Below are 25731 nucleotides of genomic sequence, written 5' to 3'. Positions count from 1 at the left end.
GTGGGGGTGTAAAAAAATTGTCCTACCCCATCCAAAAGGACGAGGTAAGGACGTGTAGCCTAACCTAGAGGAAAGTGCGCGGTGCAAGTGCCATTCAGTGCATGGTGCTGGACATCACCAGTGCAAATCAGGCACCCCCGAGTTACCCCGGGGGCACAGTGCAGCCTCGGGCTCCAGGCAGCCGACCAATCAGCGTCCGACCAAGTTTTTCTCCGTCTCACCAGCAGGCATTTTCCAGCCCCCGGCATGGGAATGGGTACTCCACTGGGCTTTTCGAAAGACTCCCTTAGGGGCTGCACCCCCCTCGGAAGAGCAATCTACTCAGTCCCAGTGTTTCTCCGCTCCCAGGGTTAAGATACTAGGCTGAGCTTTTCGCTGTGCCCAGGATGGGGGCCAGCCCCAACCTGGACCAATCTACTCAGTCTCAGCTTTTCTCCGCTCCCTGGGAATGGATACTAGACTGAGCCTTTCGCTGCTCATCCTTCGGGGGCTACAAACCCCGTCAGGAGAGTCAAACTACTAGGCCCAATGTTTCTCCCCCCCTCTTACCAGTGGATTTACGGAAACAACACCTCCTACCAAAGGCAGAGGTGAAGATACTCAGTGAGACTTTTCACCACTCCCAGGCAAAAAAGAGGGGTCCCACACCCTCCGCCCATCAGAGCAGCTACTCAGTCCAACTTTTCTCTATTCTCTGCCAGAGGCCAGTCCATACCCACTGATAAGAACAGATACTACACTTGATCTTAGCCAAAAGGCCGAGAAGAGTTGGCTGCCCTTCTTCATCTGGCCTACTTCATAGTGAAGATTTATAATGGGTACAAATTCACCATATTTGTGGGTTCAGGAACAGGAGGTGGGACTTAATGACAAAATACTGTGGCATTCGGCCTCACCCCCTGTCCACAGAACCATAATTCATGGCATTTTCCCATATGCCATAGCAGGTCATCCCTACTCCCTAAAGTAGCCTGTGATGTCTCTGCTATGGGCTTCTCCAGGAAAAGAGAATGATTATGTATAGAAGTTAAGTATTGTGTAAGTGGCTATTTTTTTATTTGCTAATTATTTTTATAGAGCATGAATTTAATAATTTGTGAACTTAAAAACCAATTCTACTAGAACACATACATTTTTTGAATTTTTCCTTGACATATATATATTTTTTTACATTTTGCATTAAATTGTCTTATTCTGCCTTTTTACATTTACTTTTAGCTTATTTGCACTGCTTTTCTTTGGCTGACTAGAAATTATTTTATGTTTATTTATATTCTAGTACTCTCCCAATAATTATGCCAGTGCACACCACCAAACAATTTAAGTATGCAGGAACAATATGATGAATATGTTTTTTGCTCATAATCCATTAAATGAGAGTCTAATTAGTTTTTCAATTACAGTATATATATTTTTGCATAATATCTTGAATAAGAAGATATGATGTCCTTGCTCAGGCTTTAGATGCAATACACTCTAGAAATATAAATTGCGACATAAATCTGTTCCCTGGCAAATAGGATTATTCAGTTGCCCTCTTTTGCTAATAAAGCAAGACGCATTATGCATTTCTGTCATTGATATATCATGTTTAGAAAGAACTACTCTCAAACATGATGGTTAACATACAAAGTGATTTGCAACAAGGTGGGAATTCATTTCAATGCTTTCGCTGTCAGAACTGAATAAGGTCACATCTTTGTTCCATTAATCCTAAAATCTGAACCTTTTTAATTAAGATTAACATGCATTCCATTCTTCATTGCAAATAACATGATAATCTGAACAGGGAATCTGTGAGCTAGACAATAAAGGGAATGCAACCATGTTTCTGTTTGAGAACAAGACACCAGTCTACTTTTTAATTGTTTGTAAATTGAGCTGTTAACATACAAGGTGTTATTTATGCTCCGGAACATATTTGCTACACATTTAACAGATTGATAGTGAATTGATATGCAGTGATGAATCAAACCCATTATCACTTGCAATATTACAGCTAATGTAACAGTAACATGGGGTCCATCTATATCCATGTAATACAAATAATTAAGATGCCATTATCTTGCAACATACTTACTCACTATTATATTCTTATTTATTGCAGTCATTTTTATTACAGCTCGGTCTATTTTATAGGGCATTTTAATGTCAGCTAATTATACATGCTTGCCTTTAACAAAACAAAGCAATTATGGCAACAACCAGACACGGTTTTAATATTTTTGACACATCCCGTGCGACCTTCTTGCAACTTTGAAGACTGGGGGAAGTTCAGCTATAGCTAGATATTACTTACTAGCTACTTGTTATATCAGCTATCATTGCATTAAAGAAGGATTACTGCAGTTTCCTGTCATGCTCTTGGGTCGTGAATAAGTATTGCATAAATTAGCCACAAATTGTGTCTATATACAGATGTAACATTTGAGTTACTTTAAGATCTTCTTTCACTATTGAGCATCCCATTTGAAGTTTGCATATAAACAGTATAAGGCATTTCGAAAATTAAAGTAATAGAAAAGTGAAAGAAGAGTAGTGGTAAGGAAATATTGAGAAGTGTGAAAATTGTCTGAACCATAATAATATTCATATAAACTGTAAATGTTAATTTATCGACTCACTCTTGATTGGTTGGAAGAAATGATTAGAGAAAGAATAAATAGATAATACCAGTATGCTGCTTACTGGTATAATCTATATTTCCCTTCTGTGTATTGATTTTATTTTTTTTTCATTATTTTTTACACATTTTTTTGTTACAATAATTAGACACATTTATATTAGAACTGTGCAGTTCAGTTTCCATAGAAACTGAACACACCCAAACTTAGGGGTTCTGAGGCACACCAAATTAGTTGTATTTTCATACAAGAGATCAGAGTATGTGGGCTGCAGCACTGCAAGGCGCCATTAGGAGTCAGACTGATGCACTGTTTTAAGTCAAAGTCAGTAAAGGGGCACTTATAAAAAAGCCAATAACAGCCCTGTGTTTAACTTCATTTGGCATTTTTAAGCAAATGGGCACTGTGTGTAATTTAAAATCAGTGTTGTGTAATAAAAATAAAAAACCCATAGAGACAATATGGACTGTAGGCTGTAGCCTAAAAAAACACCATTAGAAGCACTCTGTTGACTTAAACGAGGCACTGTGTCATTAATAATGTGAGGTGCTCTGTTGTATGTTCATGCACAGTGTTAAACATACTCTAACAACATTCAGATGCCATTACTGGGAGCACTTTGAGGTACTGTGTTAAAACAACCCATGGCATAGCAAGAGGAGGCAAATGTACCTTAGTCCGCCACAGTGGGGAATACTTTGTATTTAATGCAAGCTACTGAAACCATTTGAAGTAGTGCCCAATTAAGGGACTGCAGGGTAAAATTACTAAGATGGAAGTTCTATCGAAGATGGGATGTTGCTCATAGCAACCAATCAAATTCTACTTTTTATTTAGCATCTTCTAGAAGATAATAGATGAAATGTGATTGGTTGCTATGAGCAACATTGAACAAAGTTGAGTGAGACTACACCTTCTGTGCGCCTGGGCAGCCTAAGGGGAATTACACCAAATTGATATCCCTAAAATATCAAATGTGAACAAGATACAAAAACAGAGTGCAGGTGTTATTCCCGAGTGGCGCCCTAATAAGAAGAGTACGTCCCTGTAGATAAAGGGACGATCCTCTTCTCCGTAAATGTGAGATATTATATAATACCACCACGCTCCTTCTGATCGGAAAGGGGTCCTCTTCTCTGTATCAGACAGACCAAATTTCCTCCCCGATTATGGATACCAGGAGAGTGATCGCTGGCCGCGGCTCGGAGAGGAGACGTCTCCTCTCCGAGCCGCGGCCAGCGATCACTCTCCTGGTATCCATAATCGGGGAGGAAATTTGGTTACCTTCGGGTGGTCCGGGAACACACAATCAGTTGGTTGGTCTGTCTGATACGGAGAAGAGGACCCCTTTCCGATCAGAAGAAGCGTGGTGGTATTATATAATATCTCACATTTACGGAGAAGAGGATCGTCCCTTTATCTACAGGGACGTACTCTTCTTATTAGGGCGCCACTCGGGAATAACACCTGCACTCTGTTTTTGCTATGAGCAACATGCCTTCTTTAATATATATTAAATTACTCCTGCCAGTTAGGTAATTCTCTTAATAAAACTACTTGAAAAACTGCTACAGAAACTGAAGGAGGAGATGAAATTAAGTGTGTATACTAGTGTGTATACTGTATGCTAGACTTGTACGACTTTATTTGCTCCATCAGGGCCAAAGAGTTGTCAAATACACATGGTCGGGTCTCCAGGAACATGGGACCTGTGCTCTTTTCAAGGGGACATCCCTATTATACATGCACAACTGCTGAAAATATCTATTTCATATGGAAGAAAGATATAACTTAATTCATACCAATTAAGTACAAATTGAATGTGGCCAAATAAAACAAGAAGAGGTTTCTGTATACTGTAACTGTCACTTTCTGCTACGCATTAGTATTAATCATATAACACTAGCATTAGGGTTTGTGATTTTCTTTTCATATTTTTTTTATTTACTGTATTTCCTAACTTTTTGTAGGTGTCTGTTCAAATTTCACAATAACTCATTAATTAACAAAGTGTTAAACACACTTAGGGGGGGGGTATTCAATCGCCGGCGAGCATCTCACGTCATGGAGATGCCCGCCGGGCCCTATTCAATGCTGTCTTCCCCTAGAGCATTGAGCAGGGTATCTCGGCAGAACAAGCTGTCGGGCTTGTTCTGCCGTGAACGGCTTGGAAGTGACGAGCTGCCGGCTGCAGCTCACCTCTTCCCGGCCGCAACTCACGGCCACACCGCCTTCTCGCTTCCCGGCAGACGGGACATTGATTTCCGCCTGCATGTTCTCGGTTGAGCTGACCGAGAACGGGACTGGGTCATGGCGGTCGAGCAAGCTCGACTGCCGTGACCCTCACATTGAATGCCCCCCTTAACCCTACTAATAATATAGTAAACATTCTCTATACTTAGTGGAACATGTGTGCAAGTCATTGCAAATAGTACATTTCAAAACATTTTAAAAATATTAAATTAATTTCCAAATTCTTTTAGTATTATTGGGCCAAATGTAATGCCGACCGAGTTCAGCGTCTATGCTAGATGCCAGCTGAACTCAGATGTTTTTTTAAAGGGGCAATCACTTTCAAGACATATTTTTGCCTGGTAAATGATTGTCCTGCACACAGTCGTCAAACACGGGCAGCATTACATTAGGCAACTTAATTTCAAAGCCACATGCCTGATAACATCTGGTGGTATCGTGATTCAAACCTGTTTGCAAGGCTGCACATTTTCAGATGTACAAAACCATGCTGCACTGCAGGTGGGGACATTGAGTTTTTTTACACTGTAATTTAGATTTCATTTTGAACACACCCCACCCAAATCTAACTCTCTCTGCACATGTTACATGTTACCCACCTGCAGTGCACATGGTTTTGTCCTCTTGCAAAAATGGCAGCCTTGCTAACAGGTCTGAATTAGGCCCTTTGTTCACAGAGAATTCAGAATCAGTGCTTGCACCCACCAGGTGATGTGGGATAGCTATGGACTCTGTATGTGAATCTTGGCACCTGTTAGCATGCATTGCATCGGTAAGTTTGACCATTGGTTTCCTATGTTGAAATGGATTTTTTTTGATGGTGTCTTTAACATGGCCCTGTACTTCAATGAACTTGGTCTTACTTGGTCTTCCTGTTACGTTTTACTCCATAGAGGTAGTATTGCTGTATGCTCAAGCCATGGATGCTTTGAAATCCAACTGATTCTTTTAATTAAATCCAGACCATTGATACGCAAGCCATGTCACATCAGGTAAGTTAAAGAAGACTCAAATGTACCAACCCTGCTATTGCATTTGTGTGGGTTTATTGTCACACACTGTTCTATGAGATTCACTCCCGCTATGTGCAGGTTACACTACTCTGTACTTGACCATGTTGCTAAATGCTCTTGATGTCTAGAGAAAATAAAAACCATACTAATAAAGTGTCCACCGCTACTACCATAGCTGCTGCTAATGATGATTATTTAGAATAATTTACAGTTTTAAAAACATAACATATATAGATACATAGAATATGATGTACAGGTAATTACATGCTTCTGCTATTCCAAAGACTTCATTAGGAGTGAGCATGCACAAATGAATGGTCGCAGAATGCTGCAATATGTCTGCATCACACTTTCGCTATTAAAAGAATCAAGTCTTTAGTGGGACATATCTGTGTATAGCTATTCTATGTGGAATTTTTTTAGGATAGGCATACATGCCAGCAGAGCCAGCATGATGCAGTAAGTGGGGTAAGCAAGGTAGGACTCATGCAGGGCAGTTTAGCCAGCATGGAGTGTCCACTGCTGGACATCCTGGAAGATGTTAATGTATTGAGTCAGTGTGATCCAACAGCCCCACCTATGCTCTTGACAGTTCAGGGGTGTGCGGAGCTGGGTAGCTGTGTCAATTTTTTAAAAGAAGGTGGTGGGAAGGAAGCTGCTGCTGCTGGACCAATAGGAGATGGATGGGGTGGGAAAGAAGTTGCTGGAACAGCATTGATGGGTGGGTGGGTTGTTCAGTTTTGGTAGTATTTTCAACTGTTAGTCAACTGGGTCCTGCATTTGGGTGCCGCACTTGGTCCCGGCAGTCGGGATCCAAATAGTCATTTACCCGATGTCGGGATCCTGATGGTTAAAACACCGACAGATGGGTTCCTGACGGCCACGGCTATTCTCCCTTGTGGGGTCCACGACCCCCGACGAGGGAGAATAGAATAGGTGGCGAGCGTTGCGCACACCATGCTGTCTGAGTCTGGCCAGTCGGGATCCCGACATTGGGCTAATGACTGTCGGGATCCCGACTGTCGGAACCCTATACCACACCCCTGCATTTGGCATCCTGCATGGTGCCATATGATGATCATTGATACTCCATCATGCCCGACATTTCGGTCTGTAGTTAGACCTTTATCAGGGTTGCCTGGAGGAGGTGGATGGTGATCCAGCGCGGCCCGCAGCCAGTGACTGGCTAAGCGGCCCGGGGGAACAGTAGGGCTGTCGGACCCCCCCCCCCCCCCCGCCCAGCAGTAGCAGCAGATGGAGAGAAAGCAACAATGGTGAGTTGCTGGTGGGAAATTCTGGCACTGTGGGGCATATGTGTTTCTGGCACTGTGGGGGCATATGTGTATTTGACACTGTGGGGGAATATCTGGCACTGTGGGGGCATATGTGTCTCTGGCACTGTGGGAGCATATCTGGCACTGTGGGGGCATATGTGTATTTGGCACTGTGGGGGAATATCTGGCACTGTGGGGGCATATGTGTATCTGTCACTGTGGGGGCATATCTGGCACTGTGGGGCATATGTGTCTCTGGCACTGTGGTGGCATATCTGGCACTGTGGGGGCATATGTGTATCTGGCACTGTGGGGGCATATCTGGCACTGTGGGGGCATATGTGTCTCTGGCACTGTGGGGTCATATGTGTCTCTGGCACTGTGGGGGCATATCTGGCACTGTGGGGGCATATGTGTATTTGGCACTGTGGCGGAATATCTGGCACTGTGGGGGCAAATCTGGCACTGTGGACATCACATTGGCCCTTATTCTGATCGGTGCGTACTTTCCCGAATTCTTTCGGATCGCGTTTTGTAGCCATCTGCGCATGCGTGGGGAACGCCATGCGCATGTGCCACGCATGGTCTCCGTACTTCTTCTCACTAATACCGTACAGAAATGTGCACCGCAATCACTCGGCCAATATAGGCGTGTTATGGGCGTCATGCGGAATGACACAGGGGCGTAGTTTCAAAGTGGGCTAAACTGGGCGGAAACATGGGCGGACACGGGGGAGTACACATATTTTGGTAGGCGTGCATTCGGACAGCACGCCGAATGCACGCGAACAAAAAGGGAAGAAATGTGCGGTGTCCAAAAGGCTAGTATTGCTTAGCGGACACCACTCGGTCATGCGCTAGGCAATCGGAACGCCTAATCAGGACGGACGCACCTCAACCAATGTCAGCTGAACACAATACAATCACCTAATTTACTCATTACTTGTAAATTACACGCTTCTCACTGCTTCAATTGGAACCATTGCAGCTTAAAGGGAACATTACATGCTGCACTTGTCACACACTTTTACACTGCAAATAATCAACACAACTTAATATTAATAATACTAATACACGTCACTTCTGCATGTATCAATTAATACAGACATTTGGGGGGCCAAAATAACATTTATGAAAGAAACTTAGAAAATAATTTCGAAACCATCACAAAATAAATGGTACCATAACAGGACTAAAAGTAAATAATATATAATAAATAGCCACAGCAGAATCATTAGGAACACATCAGGTGGCTTCACAACAAAAGTAGAGCACCAACACTTCAAGTACAGCACACAGTAATGCTAGCCGAAACTGGGCAACAGGGGAACCAAACATGACATTTGAACCGCGGGCAAATGTGGTGACCCTCGGCACGGAATTTGACACAGGATGCTGACACACACAGCTCAATGGAAGATTTGGGAAGACATAACGGTGGAGATTAATGGGGACACAAGTTCATTTGCGGGCATGTTTGCACCTGGCAGGCTCCTTGCCACGTGCAGCAGCTCTTCGGCCTCGCCCACGGCCACAGTCAGATGGTGGGTCACGTGGAGCACATGCTGGGGAGGGGGTGGATCTTCTTCCCCCTCTGGCAGCAGGGAGTGATGATGGTGGTAATGCACCAGAAGCGGGTGACATTAGGACCCTATTGGTGGTAACTAGCTCCACCATAAGTTCATTATGGCGGAGGAGGAGGTCATTTTGCCGCAGGGCTTTATCAGCCAGCACCTGCAGGCTAGCAGCAATAGCCTGCATGCTCGCAGCAATACTCTGCTGGCTGGTGGTCAAACCCTGCAGCACCTCCTCGGCCCTACGCACCCGCTCTGATGCCGAGTCTCCCTGCTGCACAATACTTTCTAGCACATGCCCCCACGTGGACAATTCAGCCGCGGACATTGCCGGCTGCTGCTGCACGGGCCTGCTACTGGGGCCAGGTGGCACAGACTCCACAACCTCCTCAAGAGATTCTTGACCAAGCGGTGGGGATGCTGTTGAACGAGAAAATACCAAATACCACACATTCCATGCAAAATTCAAAACATCTACTTATGGCCTGGCAAATAATTACCATCAAGCGTACAAGCCATCACTTCCGCTGGGGACTCGCTGTCTATGGTGCTCACCCCCCGGACCTCCTCCACTGCAATGCAGCACTGTGCCATCTCTTCCAGGGGGGTGAGCTTCAGCTTTGCAGGCATGGGGCCAGCCCCAGAGGTGTGGCTGTGTTCCCACCGCTGGGTCAATTTCTTGAGGTTCCCTTTGAAGTCGTGCCACCTGCAATCAAAGTGTACATATTAATATATGTCACTCCTCATGTTTGCTGTAGCACCCATTGCAATCTGAAACATAATACAACATGTGCCTACTGACACCAAACTTAGATTATATTCATTTTGAAAAACAACCCTTAGAAGATATTACCACAGTCACCCTACAATAACTATCAATTCAATGTCATGGCAAACATGTCTGTGCCTCCAAGCAACGTGACCACCCATTGACCAACTCCATCTAATATTGAATGTAAACATTAGTGGACTTGTACTGCTCAAATGTAACACACATGTACTTGCCTCTTCTTAACGTGCTCCGCCTCACGAACTTGTGGAGCCACTGCATTAATCTCCACCGTTATCTCCTCCCAGATCTTCCATCTCCTTGTGTGTGTCAACTTTACCGGTGGGCACTCTATCAAATCACGTGCCCGGGTCACCAGGATGTCAAGCTCCTGCGGTTCATATGCCATGTTTCTTGTGGTTGGTTCCTCTGTTGCCCGACTGCGGCCACGGGCACGACCACTGGCACCGCCACTGCCACTGGCACTGCCACGGCCACGGCCACCGGTTGCTGTACTTGAAGTGCTGGCCTGGCTACTCTGTTGGGAAGCCACCTGCTGTGTTCCCAATGATTCTGCTGATGCTGAGGATGGGCCAGCTGCTGATTGGCCTGATGTTGATGGCCCATCTGACTGCTCTGGGTTGAGGGGGACATAGGTGGTGTTGGCCTCCATGCGGGACAAGAGGTTCTGCACCACCTGTTCTTCCTCTGACTCTGAGCCAGCCATGTTTGCAACAACTGTTTGCCTTTCTAGGACAACTTTAAATACTATTTCTGTAATTGGCGTTAATCAGCTGCAATCTGCGTTCCGTACGGCCGCGTTCCGTACGGCCGCGTCAACCGTGCGGCGCATACGGCACGCCCCTTGGTGTGGATAAATATTTCACAAAAACCTGGCAAACTGAGTAAGTCTGATTTAGTAGCTAAATGCAGATTTCAACACCAAAGACCAAATAAAACTGAGGTCACACATGAAATGTATATTTGAATGTACATCTGTACTGTGCACTTGTTTGGTATGTAGTACAACTGACACTACCCATTCCATATGTAAATCCAGTCCACCACTTAGCCACAAGTAATCAGTGCTAGCATCCAAATCACATGTGAAAGCACTCCAAATTCAGGCTGGATGCTAGCTACTTTTCATTCCACCTCTGTAGTATGGGCCAGTAGAAGGTAAGTGTACACATGGCAGCATGGCCTAATTTTGGGAAAAGGTCTGCCACTATTTGCTATGTTTCTGCTGCATAGCTTTCATTATAAAATAGCTGTTTAGTACCTTGTTGAGTTAGGTGTAAGTGTCTAGTGATGCAGACTATTTCACCTGTTGCTTATACCCATGTTTGGTGAATGTTATAGATTATATATAATGTGTTTCCATCTTAGTTTACAATGTCTGTTTAGGATGGGTGTGCGATGCAATGGGTTAGCCGTCTGTTCGGGCGCATACACGCTGTTAGTGTAAAAATGAACAATAAAGTTAATACCAAATATCACTCTGACCAACCAATGACAGCACATGATTGTTTGATTTGTGCCATTGCTAAAATGGCTGCCTACCAGCGAGCACAACCCTTCTCCACTGCGGAGCTGATGTCGCTGGTGGCAGTGATGGAGAGGAGACTGGGGCAGGCAGGCCCCTTCATCACAAATCGGGACAAGCGCCGGGCATATGTTGTGGCCCGGCGCCGCATATTCGCCCGCACTCATGTGCGAAGGACCATCGCCCAACTGGAGAGGCGACGGTCCGACCTGCGGAGGCGGGAGCCGGAGCGGCTGCAGGCTCTGAGGCGGCGTCTTCAACGCTGTAAGTATTTTCGCAAAATACATATAATTGACAGTGGCCCGGATTCGGTCTGCTTCAAAAGTGATAAAATGGAGAGTAATAAACAGGCAGCCAATCAGCTCCTACAGATGGGTCACGGTCCATCTTTGCAGGGGATGGCGCTGGCGTCGCCAGCCGCCATCCCCCGCCAGCGCCATGGCGATCGTGAGAAGGGGACGCGCGCGCACGAGAGGGGGGCGCGCCCCCTTCCGACGACGCTTCCAAACGTTTCCCCGGGTCCCCGCCGGCTTGCCGGCGGTAACCCGGGGTCCCCGCCGCCTGCCCGCATCCCCCCTAACCCCCCCCTAACCCCGTCCGTCTCCCTGAGGCGGAGACGGACAGGGTTTCCGCCACGCTAGCGACGGAGACTGAGACGCGCGTGCGCGTGAGACGCACGCGCGTCTCAGTCTCCTCGCTGGCGAGGCTGCTGGCGGGTCGCCAGCGCGTACGTTCTGGCGACCCGCCAGCAAGGATGTGCATAGGCACATACTGTACCTTGCATTTTTCAACTACAGTCTGTGACATGACAGGAAGGAGCTGATTGGCTGCGTGTTTATCACTCTACATTGTATAACTTTTGAAGCCTAGTGCATCTAGGCCAGTGAGTGTTTGCATTTTCACATTATTTAATATTAATATTACATGAGGTCAATTGGGTGTTGATGACATAGAAATGCCATATACTATATGTGTGATATATAACACATATATAATGTGGTTATGATATGTACTTGTTAGAGTGATTTGAATGTCAAATGACACTCAACCATTTTGTTTGTTTAACCCACAGCGCGGGAGAGAGCCAGACAGGCCAGTGAGGAGGACACACAGGAGGCCCAGGAGGTGGCCAGTGAGGAGGCCACACAGGAGGGCCAGGAGGTGGCCACGGAGGAGGACACAGAGGAGGCCCAGGAGGTGGCCAGTGAGGAGGACACAGAGGAGGCCCAGGAGGTGGCCCAGGAGGTCGGCCAGGAGGTCGAAGTGGAGGAGGAGGAGGTGACCCTACCCCTCCCCGATTTGCCAACACCTCCCAATGTGGAGGATGAAGAGATGGTGGAGCTGGCTGGAAGGGGTAAGTAGACATAATGCATCATTACTGACTTAGGTACAGTTTGTTATGTCGCACAGCTGATTAAATTTTGCTATAATATAGTAAAGAGTAGTCCAAGAAAATGGGAAACAACAGACACACTTTGGCCTTATAGGGCCATGCTGCAAACGTGCAATCTGGATGCTCATGTAGGTGATGAGTGTTTATTTATGGAGGGTCTTTGTATAGAAGCAACAATAAAACATCAATGGAATATGGGCAGGCCTGATTTATACTGGAGTCCCAAGTGGCCAGTTCGCCTGGGCCCCCCTCTAGCCAGTGGGCCCGTGTTGTTGGCATGTATTTTTGAAAGGTATTATGTAGGATGGATTGACCTTAGAAATTGTTTGGTGTATGGAAGCGGATTAGTGCTGCACTTTCACCTATCTTGCAATGTGACAAGGAATCATGAAGTAATGGGTAGAGGGACTAGGCTAGCATTTTAATGTGGTATCTATTCTATCTCTCTCTATCTCTCTCTCTATCTATCTCTCTCTCTCTCTATCTATCTATCTATCTATCTATCTATCTATCTATCTATCTATCATGCAGTTTAGCTATTAAGCAGTAACATGCAGGTATATATGTATGGGTAAATGTGGCATGTTGTAGTGGGTGTATGTTTTGAGTTGAGTGAGGAGTCTTTGGCCAGGACAACTGTGAGTGATCCTCAAGTGTGGTTGTGTTTTTGATATATAGATTGTGAAATGTATATGTCACACAAGTGTGTGTGTGTGTGTGTGTGTATGTGTGTGTGTGTGGTGGCAGCATCATGATCATATATTTGATGCCATTACATACAAGATTGACTAAGTATTTGTTTGTATGTATGATTTCTCATGGTGTAGGTACTTAGGATTGACTGTACAAGGTGTACGTGAGTAGCATAATTAATGTTGTACCCCCTTTCTCATGCACACAGATTACCAGGAGCCAGGCCAGGGTGTTAGAGGGGCCCTCATGAGGTTGCGGGAGGACCTCAGGAGGATGACTGCACATGTCCAGGACCTATGTGACCTGCTCCTGGAGAAATTGTTTGAATTTATTTTTGGTTGTTGTTAATAAAAGTTACCCTTTATTTAAGAAGTTGTCTGTGTGTTATTTTTGTATTTCACATTAAAAGTATAAATAGCATTTAAAACAAAAACATGTTGATGTTTAGATATGTACGCAGCAAAAGGGTAGATCACATTTTTATCCCCATAGGGAATGTTAGGGTTAATGTATAGTGCTTGTAAGTGTTTAAGGATCAATTAGATAAATAACAGATGACCAGGAGCAACAATCTGTTTTCAAAGTGGTTTGATAATTGCCTAAGTGTGTCATGTGATCTATTTGGGAACTCAGATAAGAGTAGTCTGGTTTTGTGCGTAAGTACACCGCATCTGTGCGTAGTGGCCGGCTCGCGTGCGTTATGACACGGGAAGGCCGTGCATACGTGGTCAGACCGTGCAGAATCTGAGTGTTTCCCCCGCACACGCATGGTTTGTATGTCGTCCGTAAACACGCCCTGTTCCTAAAGATGGAGTCCGTCCGAATGCGGAGGACACGTGGGCGTTTCTACGGACGTTGGCCGTACGCCACCGCACAGCGTGGCGTGCGGACCGCACCGAAAGAATTCGGGAAAGTACGCACCGATCAGAATAAGGGCCATTGTGTGGTGTAATGGGCATCATGGTATGGGGCGTAATGGGCATTATGGTGTGGGGAGCATTGGGTAATTGCCATCACAGTATGGGGTGCAATGGGCATCAAGGTGTGCAGCATAATGTGTAATTAGCATCACAATGTGCAATCTGCAGGTACAGGTACAGGCCACGCCCCCTTATCATAGGCCACACGCCTAATTTTTCAGCGCGCCTCCGGCGCGCACAAGCATTCAGCCTTCCAGAATGATAGGGGGTTATGGGCCAGTGCTCTGGACTTGCCCCCTAGGCTAAAAGTTGCCAGCCAGCCCCTGCACGTATAAACTGTGGAATTAGAATAGTCAAAACACATCAGAGTTGGTATAGTAGTATTACAATAGTAGTAGTAGTTGTAGTAGTTGTATAGTTGTATAGTATAGTGCACAGTATAGAGATAAGTAGAAGATGAAAAAGGGAATGTCACAAGTATTATGAGCACTACTAAGACTGAGGTTTTCACCAAAAAGCAGAGTGTAAGCTAAACCCTATTTGCGCAATGTATAATGTTATAGTATTGAGATGACAAACTTGCAGGTTTTACAGTATGCTTTAGATTTAAACCCATGTAATACCCCTTTCACACTGCACTTTTAAAACGGTATATTGCCGTTTTTTGTTTTTTTCATTTTAAAACGTTTAAGGCTGCAATGTGAAGGTGCCAGAGTTGATTTACCGGTTAAAGTTAACCGGTATTTCAACACGTTTAAAAAGCAGAGTCCTACACGTTTCAAAGCCGTTTTTTAGGCAGTGTGAACTGCTCTATTTCTATGGCTTGAAACGTGTCCCTTGGGGGTTAAACGGGTTGAATGTGTGAATGGTATTAAATGCTTTTTAAAACGGTTTTCACCTGCAATGTGAAAGGTCTGAAGGTTCAGACCCATTTTAAAGTCCCATTTAAGAATACCGGGTCAATACCCGTTTCTGCAATGTGAAAGCAGTATTAATAAACATTTTTATTGTTTATCTAAACTATTATTTCCATCAAGGCACATGTAGGCTCTACAACCATAACGTCAACATGATTATAGCAGAAAAAGATTTTACATTTTAGCAACTTTTCTATAATAAATGCAGTTATAATAGTACAGTATGTACTTTCAAAATATGGAAGACATACAAGCTATTTACAGTACTTTCTAATAGGTTTTTGAGCTTGAATGTTGCTGCCTTGATAACCTTATAATACTCACTCCAGCCAATAGATGGCAGCATTCTCCTATTAGTCAACACAATGATGAAGTACTTTAAATCACACTTAATTAACAGAAAATTGTGTTTAAATGAGATAGTGTCAATCGAAAATATATGATGCTGCAAAACAAACCATGCACGACTTTTAATGTTTTAATTGACAAACAAGTTATTGTGTAAATTGCATAAACACCAGCTATGTAGCTAATGTTAAGCTATTGCAGATCCTGAGAAATCATAAGGAAACAACATAATTACCTTGGGATAAAAGCATAGAATGTATTTAGTAATTTATATGAAATGTATAAAAAAAGCCATCCAATTAAACAGACAATTACTAAAAATTTACCGAAATCTCATCTATTAAAAATAACAAAACATCAAGCCTAGTTTGATCAATACAATCAATTCCGTGCCTAATGGAAAGACTGGTTTCTATAGATACGCAGACCTGCAAATTATGGTTGTTTTGGCAAACTTATACAATGCTTTCACACCACATGAAAACTTTTATAAACATGCATATGCTTTGTAGGTTTAAACTAATAGGTGCACCTTCAATTTGAAGTGATTGTCATTCAAAACATGATCAAAACTAATAAAGGGATTAATGTATAAAAATTTGGTTTTATGTGATATGAAACTGTCATCAATCAATTGCTGCTTTAAAATAAAAACTATTTTTTTATTCTGCCTTTTGCAGTAAATCACAAAGACAAAGATTTAAATTTGACTAAGGTGGACCTTATGCCATGCTATATGCGGGGTAAAAATATTAGGGATTGGGTGGTCCGGACGGACGTTACGCCCCGCCCTGACAGAACACCTGACAGTACTTTCTTGGGGAGACGAAATGGGTGTTTCAGATGCCTTATGTCATGAACCTGACTTGGTTCACAGTTATTTCCTGAGGTTTCTATGCCTGTTTGTTTCCTAGCTGCTGCTGTTGCAGCTGCTCTGCATTTTCAGTGATTAGAACTCCTGTGAAGCTCCCTGAGTTCAGCACCAGTCACATGATCCAGGTAACTCAAGGCATACTTCCTGGTTCTGCCTGCTGCTGCAAGCTGCAGACAATCAAGCAATCACCTGGAGGAATATAAGCCAGCTTCCCAGAGTCCTCCTTGCCTTGAACAAATGTTCTTTCTGCTTCCTGTGTGGTTACCCCAGAGACAGAGAATTCCAAGGCTCCTGGCTATCCAGTCTCCAGCGATACCTTCTCCTAGTGTCCTGCTGTTGCTTACCTGTTCCCAGAATCTCCTGTGTCAGAGAAGTTTCCAAGGCTCTGAGATCCCCAGGTTCTCCTGTGTCTCTATCTCCAGCGTACCCCTGCACCTGCGATACCTACCTGGTTCTCTCCATCTCCAGAAGACTCCTGCGATTCCATCCCTGCAGTTGAGTAGCCGGTTTTCCGCTACAAACATCATTTGGCTTTTCAGCCCATCAGTGACTTTTCCACCTGGTCCTGAAAACTGCTGACAGACTCTGTCGACTCCAGGGTTGTCTACTCCCTGCTGTGCTCATAGTGACTTTATCATCTGGTCCTATACTTCCAGCAAGTACCCTGGGGCCTTCCCTCATCTGTTGACACCACGGTCGACATCACAAGTCGACACCTCTCAGCAATTCCCAGATTGCACCTCCCTCGTGGGACTCTCCACGTTCAAGTGTCATCACCCCAGCCTGCGTCCAGAGGGCCAGGGCAGGGGGCCGCGACCTGCCTGTCAGACGCAGCTAAGTCCAAAGCTCCTTGCGGGGCTCCCTGGTGAATACCGCTGGCAGGTTAGACTCCGCGCCCCTGTTCCTGGTCTCCGCCAACACTCTGGTTCACAGTGCCCTGATCCTCCCGTGTATGTCTCATATCAAACCCCCTGCGTTCAACTCTCCAGCGCCCTCCACTGGTCCACCACGGTCACAGCCGGGAACACAAAATACCCCTGCGCTGACAGTTTGTTCAAGGCCGATGGACTCGGCTCACGACCCAAGTGTGGGACCAGCGGCTCTTCCAGATGTCTCCGCCCGTATGAAGATCCAAGAAGCCACTCAGCAGTGGATAACGAACAGTCTCCAGGGAGTATCCACTCGATTGGACACTATTCAGCAGTCGTTGACACCTCCTGCGTCGACTGTCCAAAAATTTTTTGCATCACCTGCTGCCACTTCCTGTTTGGACGATCTCCAGCAATTCCTGGATACTTCTAGTCCATGTTCCAAGTCAACTCCGGTTGTTCCAGTTTCCTGTCCCCGGTCACCCATGAATTGTCCACGGATTTCCCAGTTCCCTTGTCAAAGGGATTCTGAGCCTCTGAGTGTTTTTCATAGCTTGTTGGAACAGCTGCAAAGTCTTCTGTCCACTATAATAATGTTAATACCAGAGATTCTTCAGAGTACACAAGTTACCGCAAGAAGTTCTGCTCGACCCACTGCAATGAAACAATCCCCTGTTATTACCTCACTTAGAAATAATCCATTCTCTTCCATGCAGTGTGAAGACAAAGTCAGGAGATACTCACATCCCAAATGCTCGGAAGCTGAACGTCACCGTCGCAGACAGCTCCACTTATGCTTCTATTGTGGTAGTGCTAGTCACCTTATTAGAGACTGTAACCTCTGTACATCCAGGAAGGGTGACAAGCCTCAATGCCGCAGTGCTCTTATGCATAATACTTCTAAAACATCTGTATCTGTTTCTCCAGTTCCAGAAATGGCACCCAAGCCATTTACTCCAGGTCAGCCTTCTTCCTGTGCCATTATGTCTACACCCTGTGTAGTCCAGGTCCAAGATGGACCATCTGAATGTCCGGATTCAGTCCGTTCCGGTTCCAGCCCGGACTCTGCCTGTCCCAGTGTATATCAGCGTTCTCAATTTTCTGGAGTATCTAAACTTGAACAAGACCAGGCTCTCCAGGATCCATATATTAAGAGTCATCATATCTCCAGAGATAAAGATATTTCTAAACCCCGGTCCCTTGACTTAAAGATGGGTGTAATTTCACTCTGTCCTTCTGCAGGTCCTTTAAGAAATTCTAGTCCCATGGATGTACCAGCTAACATCACTTCTGTCCCTAAAGAGAAGTATACTGATCATTCAGAGTCTGCAATCTGTATTGGTTCTTCTGCTTTACATTATTTACAGGACTTTCTAACTGATACTTCCAAGAGAAAGGATCATATGCGTCCATTAGAATTGGACTCAGATTCTGATTATGACCCAGTTCATGATGAAACTCCCTTCCCGGGAGGTACTATCCCTCCCGACCAAGTTTTTCTCCAGGAAGATATTCCAGTAAAATCAGTTTTTGTCAATGATGGATGGTCCACCTGTTCCGAAGATGAAAACCATGTTTTGCCTCAGGAAAAAATTAAATTGAATTCTACAAGTTGCTATCCAAAAGCCCCTGGCTATCTTACTAGATGCAACTTAAGCTATAGTGGAGTCCTAGCCTCAAGGGCCCGATCCTCCCGTCCCTGCCAAGTTCATTGGGGTGTTCGGAGTCCACCCCTAAAGGGGGAGGTACTGTCATGAACCTGACTTGGTTCACAGTTATTTCCTGAGGTTTCTATGCCTGTTTGTTTCCTAGCTGCTGCTGTTGCAGCTGCTCTGCATTTTCAGTGATTAGAACTCCTGTGAAGCTCCCTGAGTTCAGCACCAGTCACATGATCCAGGTAACTCAAGGCATACTTCCTGGTTCTGCCTGCTGCTGCAAGCTGCAGACAATCAAGCAATCACCTGGAGGAATATAAGCCAGCTTCCCAGAGTCCTCCTTGCCTTGAACAAATGTTCTTTCTGCTTCCTGTGTGGTTACCCCAGAGACAGAGAATTCCAAGGCTCCTGGCTATCCAGTCTCCAGCGATACCTTCTCCTAGTGTCCTGCTGTTGCTTACCTGTTCCCAGAATCTCCTGTGTCAGAGAAGTTTCCAAGGCTCTGAGATCCCCAGGTTCTCCTGTGTCTCTATCTCCAGCGTACCCCTGCACCTGCGATACCTACCTGGTTCTCTCCATCTCCAGAAGACTCCTGCGATTCCATCCCTGCAGTTGAGTAGCCGGTTTTCCGCTACAAACATCATTTGGCTTTTCAGCCCATCAGTGACTTTTCCACCTGGTCCTGAAAACTGCCGACAGACTCTGTCGACTCCAGGGTTGTCTACTCCCTGCTGTGCTCATAGTGACTTTATCATCTGGTCCTATACTTCCAGCAAGTACCCTGGGGCCTTCCCTCATCTGTTGACACCACGGTCGACATCACAAGTCGACACCTCTCAGCAATTCCCAGATTGCACCTCCCTCGTGGGACTCTCCACGTTCAAGTGTCATCACCCCAGCCTGCGTCCAGAGGGCCAGGGCAGGGGGCCGCGACCTGCCTGTCAGACGCAGCTAAGTCCAAAGCTCCTTGCGGGGCTCCCTGGTGAATACCGCTGGCAGGTTAGACTCCGCGCCCCTGTTCCTGGTCTCCGCCAACACTCTGGTTCACAGTGCCCTGATCCTCCCGTGTATGTCTCATATCAAACCCCCTGCGTTCAACTCTCCAGCGCCCTCCACTGGTCCACCACGGTCACAGCCGGGAACACAAAATACCCCTGCGCTGACACCTTAACTGCATTACATGCAGGAATCTGACAGTGGGGGATAGCTTTTGCCACCCATTCAGTGGTAAGCGGTATAAGATCGGATTTAAGGTGACATGTACCACACGTTTTATTGTGTATTTAATTTCTTGCCCGTGTGGCCTTCATTATATTGGCAAGACGGACAGGACGCTCCGTGAGAGGATGGCTGGACATCACATGGCAATCCGTGCTGCCCTAGCAAGCGGTACTAGTGATCAGCCTGTGGCGAGGCTGGTCACAGTATGGCAAATTTAAAATATATTATTATTGATCATGTTCCCCAAAAATTAAGGGGTGGTAATTGTTCTCTTGCACTGCTTCGCTGTAAGTCCTGGTGGATTCACCGTCTCTGGACGATGATATCACATGGACTCAATGATCATTTGGGTTTACATGCTTTTTTGTAGGTGAGGTATGTTTCTTGTGTGATGTCTTTAAGACATGTTTATAATATGATAATCTGGACATCTATTAGTTCAGTCCGTGATTTATATATATATGGAGTGAATATTAGTGATATTATTATGTTATTGATGTTGTTCTCATTTTTTGTTACTATCATGTGATACTTTTATAAAGATATTTTGTATTACATGTTGATGCAACTTTGATGGTGTAGTATGCCTTGTGTCTCCTTCCACCAGACTTGTTTTTAATACGCTAGATGGAGTATGCTTGTTTGAGCACGTTGCCATGGCTCCTGGAAGCTGGTGTGGCATCTCCTGATGATGTGGAGAAGGGAGCGCGGGAAACGTGAACCTGGCGTGCACGCTGGTGCGGGGATATAAGGTGAGTGTATGTTGTCTGTCATTATGCCTGATGACAATTTGCCATTAAAATCAAAACGTTGCTGTTCACTCCTGCGTATGTGATTCTTCATTCCTGAACCGGGTGCTGCTGTTACTGCTACCACGCAGTTGGAGGATATATTTGACCCCTGCCATAGAGTCTGCAGCTGGCACTGGTCACCGTTACATCTATATTGGGGTGTGCCTGGTTATCTGGACTATATATATATATATTTTGAGGAGTAGCCCTAGGACACAGGTGCACAAGACCACCTATGTGTGCATGCCGTGATTGTGATGGGGGCCTCAGGTCCTGTAACAGGCCTTGCCCATTAGTTTTACTGAGTCTATATGTCTATTATAATTTGTGGGGTGGCTGCCCAACTCCCTAATGCCGTCTTGGTTACTCAGGTGGGTGCTTATGTGGCGAGAAGGGGGGAGGGAAAACAGTCGCCTATTTGGGTTACACGAAACCCTAATGATGTGTATAGTGGCTAGGTGTCTGCCATATGATATCTAAATAATCAGTACACATAGAAGTATGTCTATATACGTAAATATATAATATTTATATAGACAACTAGTAAAGAAGAGGGTTCAATTAAAAAAACATAAATTATAATATATATATTTACAATGTAAAAATAGGGAAGGGAACACAATGGAACAAGGATAGGGAAGAGTGGGTGAAATGAGAAGCAGGAGAGCACAATGAAAATATATATAATTGCAGTTAAATACACGCTAGCCCACTGAGAGTCCTTTCAAATAGTTAATTTGTTGTAAAGGGTACTTAGCTCTCTTTTGTAATTTTAAGTCCTGGCCCACTCGGGGTATCGTGGAAACAAATGGGGGAGATAAAGTCTCAGTCCCGCGGCTTGTATATGTGTATATATATATATATATATATATATATATATATATATATATAGTCCCGCGGCTTGTATATATATATGTGTATATATGCCATTGTATTACTTTTAGATAAAGGACCCACCATAAGTTTGTTGTCCAGGGCCCCCACAGACCTTGATCCGGCACTGGCTGCTGTATAATGTATTTCTGGGCCAAACCACCATATTCAAAACAACAGAAGTTTAGACAAGACTGAACACTGACATCTCATCTGTTTTGGCCAGCAAAGTCACAAATCCTCCTTCAATTACAGGTATCTCAAACCACATGTGGGTTACAGTAAATCACCAGTTTGCAGTTTAAAACTAATTTGTGTATCAAACATGACTATTGACTTTGCGTGTACAGATGGAGCCTCGCTTATCTGTGCTCCCAGCACACCACAACATTCTGGATTGGTGCGTCGATAGCCGAGAATGGGACACAGGTGCGTGTGAGATGCTTGCACACCCCATTGCAGCAAATGGGATGTGTGAGCAGCTAACACACATGCACGTCCAATTCTCGGCATTTGGCTTACCGAGGCGGGACACTGCAGTGTTCCAGAAGCACAGATAAGTGTGGCTCCATCTGTAGATATAATGAAATATTAAAATGTGTCTGAACAGCGGTAGCTCCCACCTGGATAAATGCTACTGACCTTTCTGTCTGGTCATTGCCACCTTGCCGCCTGACAGATCCCGATACCTACACAATGTAGCACACAGATGCCTGCGTAGTAATGGCATTGGTATTGAGCCTGTGCAGTCCCTGGCTTTTATGGCCTGCATTGACTGCAGGAAGTGGCTTTAAGCAGGAAGTGGCTTCCAACAGGAAGACAGCTTTCTGCTAATTGCAGCCTGATCTGGCAGTACCAGAGGGAAGAAATACCTCCCAATGGGATGGCCTGTCATGTGGGTGACTGGCAGGTATGACCTCTAATCGGAAATTTCTGCCAGTCACAGTGATGCCAGTGCTGTTTCATGGACTGCATCTGTCTTCACTGGCACTGAGTAGGATGGCAGATTTTAATGGAAACTATGTAGTCCTGCGGCTCATAGTTCCTACTGGTTCCATAAGTGAGAATCCCTGTACTCCTAACAATGCAATACAAAACAAAAAGGTTGGTAACCAATGAAGAAAAGCACCTGAGATTAGATAGAGAAGAAAATATCCCTATAGTGTATGGTCCACCGATGTTGGTTAGTATTTACTTTCAATTCTAACATATGTATTTTTCTGTGGTCCTTAGATGGGATGGACTCAATGTTACCAATGTTCATAAAATAAATATTAAAGGAATATATTGTGATACCGTTTAATTAACAAACAATAAACATAAAATATACATGAATTTCATCCACAATATATAAGACAATAACATCCACAAAAGTGGATATTAAGGAAAGTACAGCTGTGAGAAAGAATTAGCAACAGACAGTTCTTAAATAGCATATGAAACAACTTCCAGCAACATTTTGTACATCAAACAAATAGCAACATCCTAAAATGCATATACAGTATATAGGATAACTACCAGCATGTGTAAAAAAAAAAAACTGGCAACAGACAGTTCTTTTGGAATATTGAAATTTGCTTGGTCACTAAGCAGCATTCCGGGTTGATGCCCTGGTGGCCAATGAGAAACATGCTGGGATCCTGTATAAATGCTGGAGAGTCCACAAGTACAAGCACATTTCAACCCTTGCTGGGTCTTTATCAAGGCTATGGTGATGACATTTTTCAACTATCCCAGTTGGGGTTTAAATATAATATGAATTAGCAATGGATGCCGGTTGCAGCAAAGCTGTTGATGAGCCAATATAATTGTCCTGAAATGTACACAGAGCTTTTAGTGTTATCTTTAACCAACAAACCCCAGTGTATGTCAGTATCTGTTTACATATAATGTGGGCTAATTCCTTATTATATGTGCATCTATACAGACATACATGCGTAATTAACCGAAAGGGAAAAACACCCCCATTTGCCCTCGGCAGTGGTCTATTGCAAAATGTTGAGGTTTAGCTCACATAAGAGTGTTTTGGGGACGCACTACCAAATTATTTAAACATTTATCTCATATATTCAAACCTATTTTATCTATTCCTTACTACGTATAGAATACATGCACACCAGTGGCGGTTTTTGTCTATGGGCCGAAGCACTCCCCTCCCAGGTAAAATCCATTGTATTATCAGAGACAACTTCTTTTTTGCTGTATAATCATATATGACAATGCGGCAGATGTATTAAGCCTTAACAAGAGATAAATGCAAGGGTGATAAAGAGAGATAAATGTCCAGCCAATCAGCTCCTTACTGACTTTTTTCAAACACAGCCTGTAACATGGCAGGTAGCAGGTGATTGGCTGGACGTTTATCTCTCCTTATCACCCTTGCATTTATCTCTTGTTAAGGCTGAATACATCTGCCCCATTGAATGTAACTAACTAACTAACTTGTAGGGTCTAATTTCAGCAGGTCACACAGAATTGACCAGAGGCATAAAGAAGTACTTTCACAAGGCACATGAACATGCGCTTCATAAATCCATAGTACTCATAAATTCCTCATTACATGTGTGCTTAGCAGTAATCTGTTAGGGGTGTAATTGATCAGTGGTGACACGTATTCTAATGTACATTAAAAGTCATACAGATATATATTGCATTTTATAAACACCAAGGAATTCCAGTTTCTTAATAAGAAATACCATTAATATGGCATATATAATCAAATTGGGACCATTGTGCTGAGCTACTGTTCTCATTATTATAATTCTGAATATGTGTTTGCATGCTAGGTACCGGTGTAGATTCTTAGTTAAGAGATAATGACAAAAATACATTTTACAGGAGTGGATGCAAGTTCTAGGAATTTCACAGAGAATATTCTATAAAATATGTATCACAGAAAAATCGAGGCATAAATATAGAATCCTTGGTAATGACAGACACATTTGATAAACTCCCTGAAGACTGAAATCATCACATACTTATTAAAATAAGATATAACACTTCTCCAAAAGAGATAAATATACACTGAGGTAAAAGGACCAACTTTATTTATTTATAGTTAAATGAACTGCTCCAATCACAGTGTTTTCATCTGCTGAAACACAAATCACCAGGCCAAGATGGGGACCAACTGCCAGCCCATTATATATCACTCAAAGTACGGTACTTCATCCAATCATTCTTCCAAAGACACAAACAAAAGGCCCACCTGGAATGGTGGTGCTGCCCACCCCGGTAGGAACAGCCTAGCTCTTGTATTAGTGGTGAGAGCACCTGTGGACCTATAGAAAGCCACTGCTTCTGCTCTTTACACCATGGCCCTTATTCTGGTTGACTAGCTTGGAAACGAATCTGCATCCTTGCGAGTCACCCTAACCCTGCCTTTCAAATAAACATCCAATTGCATTCCAGTGGGAACCTCCCCCATCTTTCGATGGTCGCCGACCATCGAATGCTGGTGTAGGTGCATGCATATGTAAGGGTAGTCAAGACCACCCTTACATATTCGTGTAGAATTGCAGGGAATTAGGCGGGCAACTGACATCCGGTTATGTCAGCTGTCTGCCCCTGCCCGTGGTTTAAGGTGGTTTCCATCAGATATATAAATATTGGAATCTTTAACCCCTTCACGACATTTGACGTATATATACGTCATGGCCGGGAAGTACTTCCCGACACATGACGTATATATACGTCATGACTTTAAACTGTCACTGCGTCTAGAGACGCAGTGACAGAGGGACGATGTCTGCTGTCCCTGACAGCAGACATGTCCCTGCATGCCCAGGGGGGGCTGCGATGCCGCCCCCCCGTCGGCGATCGCTGTGATTGGCTGTTCAGTGTGAACAGCCATTCACAGCGTTTTCCTGTGTTACCAGCGAATCAGACGCTCGGTAACACAGGTGTCAATCACCGCCGGGCGTCAGGGAGCATGAGGGGGTCATCGGTGACGATGACACCTCACCCCACCCTCACCCCACCTGCCCCCAAGGCTGTGATTGGTCCGTGGGACCCACGGACCAATCACAGCCAAGGCGCGACATTTAAACTAACGGTGACTGCGCTGCAGACGCCATTCCGGTCTGGAATTGCGTGCAGAGCGGTCACCGTGCCTATCTGCCGTG

At 44.6% G+C, this 25731-nt stretch overlaps 1 pseudogene; it reads right to left on the bottom strand.

Annotated features, from left to right (window-relative positions):
* Positions 1–564: 564 nt before the first annotated feature.
* On the bottom strand, positions 565–770 carry LOC146006091 (U2 spliceosomal RNA; annotated as a pseudogene).
* Between the last annotated feature and the right edge of the window lie 24961 nt (positions 771–25731).

This window comes from Crinia signifera, chromosome 5 (assembly GCF_055691185.1).
Source record: "Crinia signifera chromosome 5, ASM5569118v1, whole genome shotgun sequence".
Taxonomy (NCBI): Eukaryota; Metazoa; Chordata; class Amphibia; order Anura; family Myobatrachidae; genus Crinia; species Crinia signifera.
This window is presented reverse-complemented; position numbering and strand designations above follow the sequence as displayed.